Source organism: Triticum urartu, chromosome 3A, assembly GCF_056163025.1.
Source record: "Triticum urartu cultivar PI428250 chromosome 3A, HENAU_Tu73, whole genome shotgun sequence".
NCBI classification, from domain to species: Eukaryota; Viridiplantae; Streptophyta; class Magnoliopsida; order Poales; family Poaceae; genus Triticum; species Triticum urartu.
The window spans coordinates 92,773,771-92,789,494 of NC_141875.1; positions in this window are offsets into that span (position 1 = coordinate 92,773,771).

Genomic DNA, 15,724 nt, shown 5'->3' on the forward strand with positions numbered 1-15,724 from the left:
CAAGCATGGGGATGCTAGTTTTGCTATGACTACTATTTGTTGCAATGATCATGATTGGGGTGATTCTTCTTTTGATCTTGAAAATTTATTTAAGACCCATGATGAATATGAGATTGATAATAGTGTTTGCAATATTATTGAAAGTGGGTTTGAAAGAGTGTCAACTTTAGATCCCACATATTTGGAGCATGTTCAATCTTATGAAATTTTTGATAAAGGTGTGTTTGGAGAGGTCATGACTTTAGTTAATTTTAATCCCACTATTTTGGAAGAGTGTCAACTTTGCATACATGTGGATCGTGTTAAGAATATGTTTTGTGATAGCTATATTGTTGAATTTGCTTATGATCCTACATGTAATTATTATGAGATGGGAAAATATGGTTGTAGAAATTTTCATGTTACTAAATCACCTTTCGTTATGTTGAGATTGCTATTGTTTCTTTCCGCTTCCTTGCATATGCTAGTTTTTGCTTGCCTTGATAATTTGTTTGCCTATAAGATGCATATGCATAGGAAGTATGTTAGACTTAGATGTGTTTGTCACATGTTTTATGATGCTCCATTTGTGATTCAATTCTTGTCTTTCATGTGAGCATCATTGAAATCTTTATGCCTAGCTAGGGGAGTCAAACAATAGCGCTTGTTGGGAGGCAACCCAATTTTATTTTTGTTTTTTGATTTTTGATTATGTTTAGTAATAAATAATTCATCTAGCCTTTGTTTAGATTTGGTTTTATGCTTTTACTTAGTGTTTGTGCCAAGTAGAACCTTTGGTAAGACTTGGGGAAAGTCTTTGCGATCTTGCTGTTAAAAACAGAAACTTTAGCGCTCACGAGATTTGCTGCCATTTTTTTACTGGAGAGTGATATTTAGTTAATTCATTTTGAAGATGATTAATAGATAAATTCCTCACATCAAGAAATTTATTTTAGAATTTTTGGGGTTCCAGAAGTATTCGAAACCTACAGATTACTACAGATTGTTCTGTTTTTGACAGATTCTGTTTTTCGTGTGTTGTTTGCTTATTTTGATGAATCTATGGCTAGTAATAGAATTTATGAACCATAGAAAAGTTGGAATACAGTAGGTTTAACACCAATATAAATAAAGAATGTGTTCATTACAGTACGTTGAAGTGGTGGTTTGTTTCCTTTTACTAATGGAGCTTACGAGATTTTCTTTTATGTTTTGTGTTGTGAAGTTTTCAAGTTTTGGGTAAAGATTTGATGGATTATGGAACAAGGAGTAGCAAGAGCCTAAGCTTGGGATGACCAAGGCATCCCAAGGTAAAATTCAAGGAAAACCAAAAGCCTAATCTTGGGGATGCCCCGGAAGGCATCCCCTCTTTCGTCTTCGTCCATCGGTAACTTTACTTGGAGCTATATTTTTATTCGCCACATGATATGTGTTTCGCTTGGAGCATCCTGTATGATTTAAGTCTTTGCTTTTTAGATTACCACAATCATTCTTGCTGTACACACCTTTTGGGAGACACACACATGAATTGGAATTTATTAGAATACTCTATGTGCTTCACTTATATCTTTTGAGTTGGATAATTTTTGCTCTAGTGCTTCGCTTATATCTTTTAGAGCACAACAGTGGTTTTATTTTATATAAATAATTGATCTCTCATGATTCACTTATACCATTTTGAGAGTCCTTTAGAACAGCATGGTAATTCACTTTGGTTATAAATTCTAAATTCTAAGAGAAGTTGGATGCTTGATAGTTGTTTTGAGATATAAAGGTGGTAATATTAGAGGTGTGCTAGTTGAGTAATTGTGAAATTGATGAATACTTGTGTTGAAGTTGGCAAGTCCCGTAGCATGCACGTATGGTAAACATTGTGTGACAAATTTGAAGCATGAGGTGTTCTTTGATTGCTTTCCTTATGAGTGGCGGTCGGGGACAAGCGATGGTCATTTCCTAGCAATCTATCCCCCTAGGAGCATGCGCGTAGTGCTTGGTTTTGATGACTTGTAGATTTTTGCAATAAGTATGTGAGTTCTTTATGACTAATGCTGAGTCCATGGATTATACGCACTCTCACCCTTCCATCATTGCTAGCCTCTTCGGTACCATGCATTGCCCTTTCTCACCTTGAGAGTTGGTGCAAACTTCACCGGTGCATCCAAACCCCGTGATATGATACGCTCTATCACACATAAGCCTCCTTATATGTTCCTCAAAACAGCCACCATACCTACCTATTATGGCATTTCCATAGCCATTCCGAGATATATTGCCATGCAACTTTCCACCGTTCCATTTATCATGACACGCATCATCATTGTCATATTGCTTTGCATGATCATGTAGTTGACATCGTATTTGTGGCAAAGCCACCATGCTTAATTTTTCATACGTGTAACTCTTGATTCATCACAATCCCCGCACACCACCGGAGGCATTCACATAGAGTCATATTTTGTTCTAAGTATCGAGTTGTAATTCTTGAGTTATAAGTAAATAAAAGTGTAGTGATCATCATTAGAGCATTGTCCCATGTGAGGAAAGGATGATGGAGACTATGATTCCTCCACAAGTCGAGATGAGACTACGGGCGAAAAAAAAGAGGCCATAGAAAAAGAGAAAAGAAGGCCCAAACAAAGAGAGAGAGAGAGAGAGAGAGAAAAAAGAGAGAAGGGAAAATGTTACTATCCTTTTTCCACACTTGTGCTTCAAAGTAGCACCATGATCGTCATGATAGGGAGTCTCTTATTTTGTCACTTTCATATACTAGTGGGAATTTTTCATTATAGAACTTGGCTTGTATATTCCAATGATGGGCTTCCTCAAATGCCCTAGGTCTTCGTGAGCAAGCAAGTTGGACGCACACCCACTTAGTTTCTTTGATGAGCTTTCATATATTTATAGCTCTAGTGCATCCATTGCATGGCAATCTCTACTCCTTGCATTGACATCAATCGGTGGGCATCTTCATAGCCCATTGATTAGCCGCGTCAATGTGAGACTTTCTCCCTTTTTATCTTCTCACACAACCTCAATCATCATATTTCTATTCCACCCATAGTGCTATGTCCATGGCTCACGCTCATATATTGCGTAAAAGTTGAAAGAGTTTGAAAAGGCTAATTATGAAACAATTGCTTGGCCTGTCATCGGGGTTGTGCATGATGGGAGCATTTTGTGTGACGAAAATGAAACATGGCCAAACTATATGATTTTGTAGGGATAAGTTTTCTTTGGCTATGGTATTTTGATAAGACATAATTGCTTGCTTAGCATACTTGGAGTATTACTATTTTTATGTCAACAATAAACTTTTATCTTGAATCTTTCGGATCTGAACATTCATGCCACAATAGAGAAAAATACATTGAAGAACATGCTAGAAAGCATTCCACATCAAAAATTCTGTTTTTATCATTTACCTACTCGAGGACGAGCAGGAATTAAGCTTGGGGATGCTTGATACGTCTCCAATGTATCCATAATTTTTGATTGTTCCATGCTATTATATTATCTGTTTTGGATGTTAATGGGCTTTATTTTAAACTTTTATATTATTTTTGGCACTAACCTATTAACCCAAGGCCTAGTGCAAATTGTTTTTTTTTGCCTATTTTAGTGTTTCGCAGAAAAGTAATATCAAACGGAGTCCAAACGGAATGAAACCTTCGGGAGCGTGATTTTTGGAACAAACGTGATCCAGAGGACTTGGTGTGGACGTCAAGAAACGGACGAGGTGTCCATGAGGCAGGGGGCGCGCCTACCGCCTGGGCACGCCCTCCCCCTCGTGGGCCCCTCGTGGCTCAACCGACCTACTTCTTCCTCCTATATATGTTCACATACCCCAAAAACATCTAGGAGCACTGTGAAACCCTATTTCCACCGCCGCAACCTTCTATACCCAAGAGATCCCATCTTGGGGCCTTTTCCGGAGCTCCGCCGGAGGGGGCATTGATCACGGAGGGCCTCTACATCAACTCCATGGCCCCTTCGATGATGTGTGAGTATTTTACTTCAGACCTTCGGGTCCATAATTATTAGCTAGATGGCTTCTTCTCTCTCTTTGGATCTCAATACAAAGTTCTCCTCGATCTTCTTGGAGATCTATTCGATGTAACTCTTTTTGCGGTGTGTTTGTCGGGATCCGATGAATTATGGGCTTATGATCAAGTCTATCTTTGAACAATATTTGATTCTTCTCTGAAATCTTTTATGCATGATTGGTTATCTTTGCAACTCTCTTTGAATTATCAGTTTGGTTTGGCCTACTAGATTGATCTTTCTTGCCATGGGAGAAGTGCTTAGCTTTGGGTTCAATCTTGCAGTGCTCGATCCCAGTGACAGAAAGGGAAAAGACACATATTGTATTGTTGCCATCGAGGATAAAAAGATGGGGTTTATATCATATTGCTTGAGTTTATCCCTCTACATCATGTCATCTTAGCTAAGGCGTTACTCTGTTCTTATGAACTTAATACTCTAGATGCATGCTGGATAGCGGTCGATGTGTGGAGTAATAGTAGTAGAAGCAGGCAGGAGTCGGTCTACTTGTCACAGACGTGATGCCTATGTACATGATCATGTGTAGATATTCTCATAATTATTCGCTTTTCTATCAATTGCTCGATAGTAATTCGTTCACCCACCATAATACTTATGCTATCTTGAGAGAAGCCACTAGTGAAACCTATGCCCCCCGGGTCTATTTTCCATCATATAAGTTTCCAACCTATTTTACTTGGCAATCTTTACTTTCAATCTATATCATAAAAATACCAAAAATAATTATCTTATCATTATTATCTCTCACTCTCATAAGTGACCATGAAGGGATTGGCAACCCCTTTATCATGTTGGTTGCGATGTTCTTATTTGTTTGTGTAGGTACGCGGGACTTGCGTGTGTCCTCCTACTAGATTGATACCTTGCTTCTTAAAAACTGAGGGAAATACTTACGCTACTTTGCTGCATCACCCTTTCCTCTTCAAGGGAAAACCAATGCAGTGCTCAAGAGGTGGAAATAACCAATAGCGGAACCTAGATGCTCATATTGGTTCCTACATATTCTACGAAGATCTTTATCGGTCAACCGCATAACAACATACGTTGTTCCCTTTGTCACCGGTATGTTACTTGCCCGAGATTCGATCGTCGGTATCGTCATACCTAGTTCAATCTCGTTACCGGCAAGTCTCTTTACTCGTTCTGTAATGCTACATCCCGTAACTAACTCATTAGTTACATTGCTTGCAAGGCTTATAGTGATGTACATTACCGAGAGGGCCCAGAGATACCTCTCCGATACTCAGAGTGACAAATCCTAATCTTGATCTATGCCAACTCAACAAACACCATCGGAGATACCTATAGAGCATATTTATAGTCACCCAGTTACGATGTGATGTTTCATAGCACACTAAGTGTTCCTCCGGTATTCGGGAGTTGCATGATCTCATAGTCATAGGAACATGTATAAGTTATGGAGAAAGCAATAACAGTAAACTAAACGATCATCGTGTTAAGCTAACGGATGGGTCAAGTCAATCACATCATTCTCTAATGATGTGATCTCGTTTATCAAATGACAACTCTTTGTCTATGGCTAGGAAACTTAACCATCTTTGATCAACGAGCTAGTCAAGTAGAGACATACTAGTGACACTCTGTTTGTCTATGTATTCACACATGTACTAAGTTTCCGGTTAATACAATTCTACCATGAATAATAAACATTTATCATGATATAAGGAAATATAAATAACAACTTTATTATTGCCTCTAGGGCATATTTCCTTAGGTCCTCCACTTGCACTACAGTTAATAATCTAGATTACATTGTGATGATTCTAACACCCATGGAGTCTTGGTGCTAATCATGTTTTTCTCGGGAGAGAGGCTTAGCCAATGGGTCTGCAACATTCAGATCCGTATGTATCTTGCAAATCTCTATGTCTCCCTCCTGGAGTTGATCGCGGATGGAATTGATGCATCTCTTGATGTGCTTGGTTCTCTTGTGAAATCTGGATTCCTTTGCCAAGGCAATCGCACCATTTTTGTCACAAAAGATTTTTGTTGGATCCAATGCACTAGGTATGACACCTAGATCAGATATGAACTCCTTCATCCAGACTCCTTCATTTGCTGCTTCTGAAGCAGCTATGTACTCCGCTTCACATGTAGATCCCGCCAAGACGCTCTGCTTGGAACTACACCAACTGACAGCTCCACCATTTAACAATAATACATATCCGGTTCGTGACTTAGAGTCATTCGGATCTGTTTTAAAGTTTGCATCGGCGTAACCGTTTACGACGAGCTCTTTGTCACCTCCATAAACGAGAAACATATCCTTAGTCCTTTTTAGGTATTTCAGGATGTTCTTGACCACTGTCTAGTGATCCACTCCTGGATTACTTTCGTACCTCCCTGCTAAAATAATAGCAAGGCACACATCAGGCCTGGTAGACAACATTGCATAGATGATAGAACTTATGGCTGAAGTATAGGGAATGATTTTCATCTTCTCTCTATCTTCTGAAGTGGTCGAGCATTGAGTCTGACTCAACTTCACACCTTGTAACACAGGCAAGAACCCTTTCTTTGCTTGATCCATTTTGAACTTCTTCAAAACTTTATCAAGGTATGTGCTTTGTGAAAGTCCAATTAAGCATCTTGATCTATCTCTGTAGATCTTGATGCCTAATATATAAGCAGCTTTACCGAGGTCTTTCATTGAAAAATTCGTATTCAAGTATCCTTTTATGCTATTCAGAAATTTAGTATCATTTCTGATCAGCAATATGTCATCCACATATTATATCAGAAATGCTACAGAGCCCCCACTCACTTTCTTGTAAATACAGGCTTCTCCAAAAGTTTGTATAAAACCATATGCTTTGATCACACTATCAAAGCGTATAAATGGGTCGCTAGAGGCTTGCAGCAGTCCATAAATGGGTCGCTAGAGCTTGCACACTTTGTTAGCACCTTTTGGATCGACAAAACCTTCTGGTTGCATCATATACAACTCTTCTTTAAGATATTGTAACATCCCAAATTTTCAATTTGGAATGTTGTACATAGATCATCCATGCATATCATGATTTATTGCATTTCTGTTCCGCAGTCCTTGAAATCCTAAGCAACTCAAGGACCCACGAAGAGAGTTGGGGATTTTCCGGTTTTCATATTTGATTTTTTTATCAAATAATGAAACGAGGATTTTGATTTTAATAATTTTTCTCTCCGAGAAATATTTCATATTAAATCAAATGAGTGGAGATAATATGACTTATCCAAAATAATTGAAATATTAGAGGAAAAATATTAAAATCATTTATCGGATTTTTATTTGGTTTTATTCGGATTTTATTTGCATTAGAAAAATTGCACGTTTTCAAAATTGCATTTTAGGGCCAAGAAAATGTTCAACTCGTCCTAAATATTTTATTTAGATGGTGAAAATTTGTTTTGGCATTTTTAGGTTTTTATTTATTATTTTTTTAGGATTTTATTTCACTCGGCAAAGTTTAAAAAAAAAGAGGGTTCCCGCGCCGACTGGGCCAGGCCCAGCCGCGCCAGGTCGCCGCCGCAGCCTCCTGCGCGTGCGCGCCGCCGCCGCCACTCGGACCGGAGTCTGAGTTGGACTCCGCCTCTGCCGCGCCTTCCCCCCTCCTCCAAGTCGCTGCCCCACCCCCTTTATATACGCCGCCACCCCGCCCCAACACCACACCACCGCCGCCGCCGCCCGCGCCACGCCAAGCCGCTGCCGCTGCTTGCCGTCGCCGCCGCCGCCGCCTGCCACCGCCACCGCCGCAGCTCGCACCGCCGCCGAGCGCCGCTGCCCCGCAAGCCGCCGCCCGCCGCTGCCTCGCCTCGCCGGACCTCTCGCCGGAGGTAGCCGCCGCGCCCCGCCGCCGGTTTTTTTATAAAGACCGTTCGGTTTTTTTAGAAACCCTAGATCTGTTTTTTTCGGCTTCACCGTTTTTTTCTCTCGGTTCTTCTAGTTGGCGGACGTTTGTCCGAACGTTTGCTTTAACGAACGGTTCCTCGCCCGTTAGTTACAACTAACGGACGCTCGTTTGTTAGTCTGTTCGTGAGTTTTCTTTTATCGGATTTATTCCGCGATTTTCTCTGATCGCGATTTCTGATCCGATCTTAGTTTCTGTTTATCTTTTCGCTCGTTTATCGGAATCAGGCAATTCAAGCGCCTGGAGTTTCGTCTTGAAACCCTCTTTCCGGTTAATCAACTCAAACAAGTTTTTGCTACTGTAAAATTTGACCTAGTTTCAGATTAGTAAACGAAGCTTCTTTCTTTCGCCGTTTGACTTCCGTTGCTTCGTTTGATTTGATTCTTTTTGCGTACCGGAGTTCTTAAGTTGAACTTTCTGGTCAATCTATCTTATTTGAGTTTTGCTTTTGCATCGTTGCTTGTTACTTATGTATGTTATTGTTTGCTTGTGATAGAATTCCCGGAGTGCGAAGCGTGTTACGGCGAGTCTCTAGGATTTGCGGATCATCAGCAAGGCAAGTAACACTTTGATCATATCCCATTATTACCCAGTTTTTATGCATTAGTTCCAATCCTCAAACATTGCATGATTAGGATGTCATTAACTTGTGGGTTGGGAAGTAGTTGCTGAGGTAGAACCTATTGCCTTGTTATATTCAAACCCTTGGGAGTTACTTCTACGTATTGCTTATATTGCTATGCTATGCTCGTAGACGTGGTTTGGGTTTGAGTGAAATTAATGTCAGATATGAGATTGTTAATTAATGGTTCAACTTAAGGTGGCAACTTAATCAAACAACTGGGTGGATTGAGGCACCTGGGGAACCCAGTGTTGTCTGTATTTTTTTTGGAAATCCCGGGGTACCCATGTGATCTTCCTATGGACCGCCACGCAGACTCGAAGGGAACTGAGATGATTCATGCTAGAAACTTCCGTGTGTAGCCACAAGCTATTATGGGCTCTAGCAAAGTTGAGTAAGTTACGTGAAGCTCTTGAATAGGTAGATCAGCAGGTAGTGGGTTTTGTAGGTTTGGTATGGTCTACCCGGAGTAGAGAGTTAACGTTTCTGAAAGATTGTGTCTCGGTCATCCGTTTCTCAAACACCATGTAGTGCGAGAAATCCAACGGAGGTGATCGAGTCTTGTGGGGAAAAGTGCGCAAACCTCTGCAGAATGTACAATCTAATCATGGTTAGCCGTGTCCCCGGTTATGGACAATTCTTGAGTATCTAGTACTTGGGTTATCACATGTATCTCACCATGTTTAATTAATACTGTTGGGTTGTTAATCACTTTAATTGGGATTGAGTTGGGGATACCTTCTCAATGATGTTTCAACCACCATGATAGTTAAATTAAAATCTATTCCTTTGTTGTAGGGAAAAATTGGCTTTACGCAAAAACTATAACCATAGAGCTTTCCACCAGCCATATATGCATATAGTGATAGCATTATTTTGTTCTTGCTCTACTGTGTTACTTTGCCAGCATATTCCATGTGCTGACCCGTTTTTGGCTGCAACGTATTATGTTGCAGACTTTTCAGATGAGGAGTAAGGTTCATTAGGCCGTTGCCGTGCAGCTCAGCTATGCCGTTGGAGTTGATGGACTCACCTTATATTCCAAGCCTTCCGCTGTTATCGCATTAGATGGCCTTAAGCCATATTATTGTAATAAGTTCTCTTTTAGACTTTTCGATGTAATAAGTGTGTGATTGCTACTCTGTTATAAATCCTCGAGTACTATGTGTGTTAGCATTACCGATCCAGGGATGACACTGATGCACAGAGACTTGACCATCTGAGGTCGGGTCGCTACAAGATGGTATCAGAGCACACGCTGAGTGTAGGACACGACCACTGAGATAAACCCTAGGTCACACTTCTCTTCTCATTTCTGACTCCTCTCCATTTTCTACTCTTTAGGATGATGGAGATGAAGAACAAGTTTGCACAACCGGATGAAGACACGCCTTTTGGACGACACTTGAAGGAAGTCACTAGGTACTTGAACATTGGAATACCAAGCTTCACCGGGACGTACAATGCCACTTTACCAGAAGAAGAGCGCTGGATGATTCAAGTACAAGTTCCAGGAAGGACGTTCTCGCCAACCTCTAAACCCATAGAATTTTCTTTCGAAGCACCCACCTGGAGTCTAGGCAAGAGCATGGCAGCCCACATTACCATGGGACGCATTAGAGAAGTTTATAACAAGGAGCTTAAGGACACCATTTACCAAATATGTGGGTGCTGAGACGAGCAATGGGAAGTAATCAGCACCAGGAAGGATAGATCCATTGCAGCTTTCATTCAGGAGTTAAACCAGCACATTCGACGCCAGGAGAACCAGATGTGCGCGGATATGGTGGACTTGAAGAAGGCGAAGACTAGAATCATCGAGCTGGAGGAAGAACTCAAGTTTACACGCGATGGATATGAGGAGGAAATCAAGACACTACTGGAGAAGAATGACGACTTAGTCAAGAAGATCGGAGTTTTCATGGGAGGACCAGCACCAATAGAAGAAGAAGAACCCAAGGAAATACGCCCCGAGGACTACATCATCATCGACAACACCGATTCCGATCCTAGTGATGATGACTTTGAAGACAAAGCTGGAGCAGACATCATGGAGTCTTCCACCGATCAAAATTTCTAGATGACCACCAACTATTAGTAGTATTTTCCCCATGTATGTAGTAGTGAGCACTTTTGTGATAGTTCTAGACTGCTTGTATGCCCTTGCTTGATTTATTGAGTGAAATGATTGTGTTTGTCTCATGTGCATATGGGTAGTTCTTTCTCATTAGACCCCTTTTCTATTCTAAATCTCTCCCATCTAAACCCCTCAGATGCCTCCGACACGTGACCCCGGTTTTTCTTTCCCACCGAAGCTCACCCAGTTGATCCAGCAGCAGAATGCCTTGATGCAATTACTAGTTCAGAACCAGGGCAACAACAACAACAACCCACCGCCAGTGGACAACCTAGCCCGTTTTCTAAGGTTACAGCCGCCGGTGTTTTCCAGTAGCACCGAGCCTATAGTTGCTGATGATTGGCTACGCCGTATTGGAAGGGAGTTGAACACCGCAGGTTGCACAGATGCTGAGAGGGTGCGCTTTGCCGCACATCAATTGGATGGACCAGCAACCTCATGGTGGGAGAATTACACAGCCACTTTTCCTGTAGCCAACGTCACTTGGGACCAGTTTTAGCAAGCTTTCCGCACCGCCCATGTCTCAACTGGAGCTATGCAGATGAAGAAGCGGGAGTTCCGCAACCTACGCCAGGGGAATCGTACTGTGCCTCAATACGTGGATGAGTTTAGCAAGTTATCATGCTATGCCCCTAATGATGTGGCCACAGATGCCGCGAAGCAGGAGAAGTTTATGGAAGGGCTAAATGATGAGATGAGCATGCAGTTGATGGTAGCAACCTTCAACAACTACCAGGAGTTGGTAGACAAGGCTCTTATGATTGAAGGGAAACAGCTGCAGATTGAGAGCCGCAAGAGAAAGTATGGACAAGGGAAGTATAACTCAGGAGCTCAGTAGAAGCCTCGCCTAACCCCGAACTCGGGAGGACTTGTTCACAACCATGGAGGTCACAACCACACTGGAGGAGGATCACATAACCATAGTGGTGCTAAGAATGGGAATGGGAACGGAGCTAACAACAATCAGAACCGCTCCAACCCGTCCACTCCCGCCAAAAGAGACTTAAGTCAGGTTACCTGTTTTAAGTGTGGGAAGACAGGGCACTATGCCAATGATTGCCCCGAAGGAAGGAATGGAAACGGAAATGGAAGCGCTGGGAAGAAGCCCAATCCATTCAACAAAGGACAAGTGAACCACGTTAACGTGGAGGAGGTTGAAGAGCAGCCAGACGCGATAATAGGTAAGTTTTTGGTTAAGTCATTTACAGCTCTTGTTCTTTTCGATACTGGTGCATCGCATTCATACATATCAAGGGGATTCGTGGATAAGTTTAAACTACCAACCCAAACCCTTAGGACCCCTCTTTTAGTGATTTCACCCGGAGCAGAATATATGGCTAGCCGATGGTGTGACCAGATACCCTTAACCATTGGCACGCATGTGTTTCCATCCGACCTAATTATCTTGGAGTCGCAAGGATTGGATGTGATATTGGGCATGGACTGGATGTCAAAGTATGGAGGAAGCATTGACTGTGCGAGTAAGTCGATTTATCTCACCACCCCGGAGGGAAAAAGGATTAAGTATGTGTCTAGGCATGTGCCAAAAAGGAGCCAAGTGAATGCCCTTACGGGATTTGTTTAGGAGGAAGTGCCGGTAGTAAAGGATTACCCGGATGTTTTCCCAGAGGAGTTACCAGGCATGCCACCGGACAGAGACATTGAGTTTTTGATAGAGCTGTTACCAGGAACAGGAACAATATCCAAGAGACCCTATCGGATGCCCGCAAATGATATGGAAGAAATTAAGAAACAGATCAAGGAGTTATTGGAGAAAGGATACATTCGAAGAAGTTCATCACCTTGGGGAGCCCCCGTAGTTTTGGTTGAGAAGAAGGATAAATCCCTAAGGATGGTTGTTGATTATCGAGCCTTGAATGAAGTGACAATAAAGAACAAGTACCCACTATCGATGATCAACGATCTTTTTGATCAGTTGCAAGGAGCTAAAGTGTTCTCAAAGATCGATTTACGATCAGGGTATCATCAGTTGAAGATACGAGAGAAGGACATACCAAAGACGGCGTTCACAACGCGATATGGATTATACGAGTACATGGTCATGTCGTTTGGACTGACTAACGCCCCTGCCTATTTCATGAGCATGATGAACAAGGTGTTCATGGAGTATTTGGACAAGTTTGTTGTGGTGTTTATTGATGATATCATGGTATACTCGAAGAACGAGGAGGAGCACAAAGAGCATTTGCGTTTAGTTCTCGAGAAGCTCAGGGAACACCAGTTGTATGCTAAGTTTAGCAAATGCGAGTTTTGGCTGAAGGAAGTCGGATTCCTTGGACATGTTATATCAGGAGAAGGTATAGCAGTAGACCCCATTAAGGTTCAGTCAGTCACTGAATGGTTGGCACCCACCTCAGTTAGCGAGATCCGCAGCTTTCTTGGACTCGCGGGATACTACCAGAGATTCATTGAGAATTTTTCCAAGATTGCAAAACCAATGACTGAACTGTTGAAGAAGGATACCAAGTTTAAATGGACAGAAGAGTGTGAAGCAAGTTTCCAGGAGTTGAAGAAACATTTGACTACAGCCCCAGTGCTAGTACTGCCAGATATACATAAGGAGTTCCAAGTGTATTGCGATGCCTCTCGCTTAGGACTTGGATGTGTGCTTATGCAGGACAGAAGAGTTGTTTCGTATGCCTCATGACAACTAAAACCTCATGAGTTGAATTATGCTACGCATGATTTGGAGCTAGCAGCCATAGTGCATGCATTGAAGACTTGGAGACATTACCTTATTGGAAACCGTTGTGATGTGTACACGGATCACAACAGTTTGAAGTACATCTTCACCCAGAAGGAGTTGAACCTTAGGCAGAGGAGATGGTTGGAGCTTATAAAGGATTATGACATGAAGCTACACTATCATCCAGGAAAGGCCAATGTCGTAGTAGACGCATTGAGTCGGAAGAGTTATGCTAATATCCTTGAAAGTAAAGGACTGCCAAAGGAATTAGCAAAGGACATCATGGAACTTTGATTAGAGATTGTACCTAGAAGGTTCATTGCCACAATGGAGGTTCAGTCGACATTGCTGGACAAGATTTGGGAAGCTCAGAAAGATGATAAAGAGATTGCCGAGATAAAGGAGAAGATGGGCAAAGGAAAGTCCAAAGGTTTTCGTGAGGATGAGCATGATACCCTATGGTTTGAGGACCGAGTTTATGTGCCCAATAACCAGGAGATCAGGAAGTTAATACTTCAAGAGGTCCATGACTCACCATACTCGATACACCCCGGAAACACCAAGATGTATTTGCATTTGAAGGAACGTTTCTGGTGGACTGGTATGAAGAAGGATATTGCCGAGTATGTAGCTGTATGTGATGTATGTCAGAGAGTTAAGGCCGAACATCAGAAGCCAGTAGGACTGTTACAGCCTATGCCGATACCTGAATGGAAGTGGGATAAACTTGGCATGGACTTTATCACCGGATTACCTAGGACTAAAGTAGGATATGATTCCATATGGGTAGTAGTTGATCGTTTGACCAAAGTAGCTCACTTCATCCCAGTGAAAACCCCCTATACAAGTGCAAAGTTGGCCAAGATCTATATGTCCAAGATCGTATGTCTGCATGGAGTTCCGAGGACCATCGTATCTTATCGAGGAACACAATTTACTTCAAAGTTTTGGCATCAGTTACACCAGACTCTGGGAACGAGATTGGAGTTCAGTACAACGTTTCACCCGCAGACAGATGGACAGACTGAGAGAGTCAATCAAATTTTGGAGGACATGTTGAGAGCCTGTGCGCTAGATTATGGATCTAGTTGGGATGACAATTTGCCGTATGCAGAGTTCTCATACAACAATAGCTAGCTACCAAGCCAGTTTGAAGATGGCACTGTTTGAAGCCCTGTATGGACGCAGGTGCAGAACACCGTTGATGTGGGATGAGGTAGGAGACCGACAGTTGTTTGGACCAGACTTGATTAAAGAATCTGAGGAGAAGTTAAAATTGATCCGAGACCGACTGAAGATTGCTCAGTCCAGGTAGAAGAGTTATGCAGACTCAAAACGCAAGGACGTAACCTACGAAATTGGAGATAGAGCATATCTACGAGTATCGCCCTTGCGAGGAGTGAAACCTTTTGGAGTTAAAGGAAAGTTAGCCCTGAGATTTGTAGGACCGTATCGCATTTGGAACGGATGGGAGAAGTTGCCTACAAGTTGGAGTTACCTGAGGGATTGTCAGGAGTCCACAATGTGTTCCACGTTTCACAGCTGAAGAAGTGTCATGTTGAGATGGATGATATACCATTAAGAGATACAGTACCCTTGGAGGCGATTCAGTTGGACAGTGATTTGACTTACGAGGAGAAGCCAGTTAAGATTCTTGAGTTTGCCAGCAGAGTCACCCGCAGTAAGGTTATCAAGTTTTGCAAAGTTCAGTGGAGCCACCATACCGAGGATGAAGCTACCTGGGAACGAGAGGACGATCTCCGCAAGGACCACCCATACCTATTTTCTAGCCAACCCGAATCTCGAGGGCGAGATTCATCTTAAGGGGGGTAGGTTTGTAACATCCCAAATTTTCAATTTGGAATGTTATACATAGATCATCCATGCATATCATGATTTATTGCATTTCCGTTCCGCAATCCTTGAAACCCTAAGCAACTCAAGGACCCACGGAGAGAGTTGGGGATTTTCTAGTTTTCATATTTTATTTTTTATCAAATAATGAAACGAGGATTTTGATTTTAATAATTTTTCTCTTCGAGAAATATTTCATATTAAATCAAATGAGTGGAGATAATATGACTTCTCCAAAATAATTGAAATATTGGAGGAAAAATATTAAAATCATTTATTGGATTTTTATTTGGTTTTATTCGGATTTTATTTGCATTAGAAAAATTGCACGTTTTCAAAATTGCATTTTATGGCCAAGAAAATGTTCAACTCGTCCTAAATATTTTATTTAGACGGTGAAAATTTGTTTTGGCATTTTTAGGTTTTTAATTTTTTTCTAGGATTTTATTTCGGTC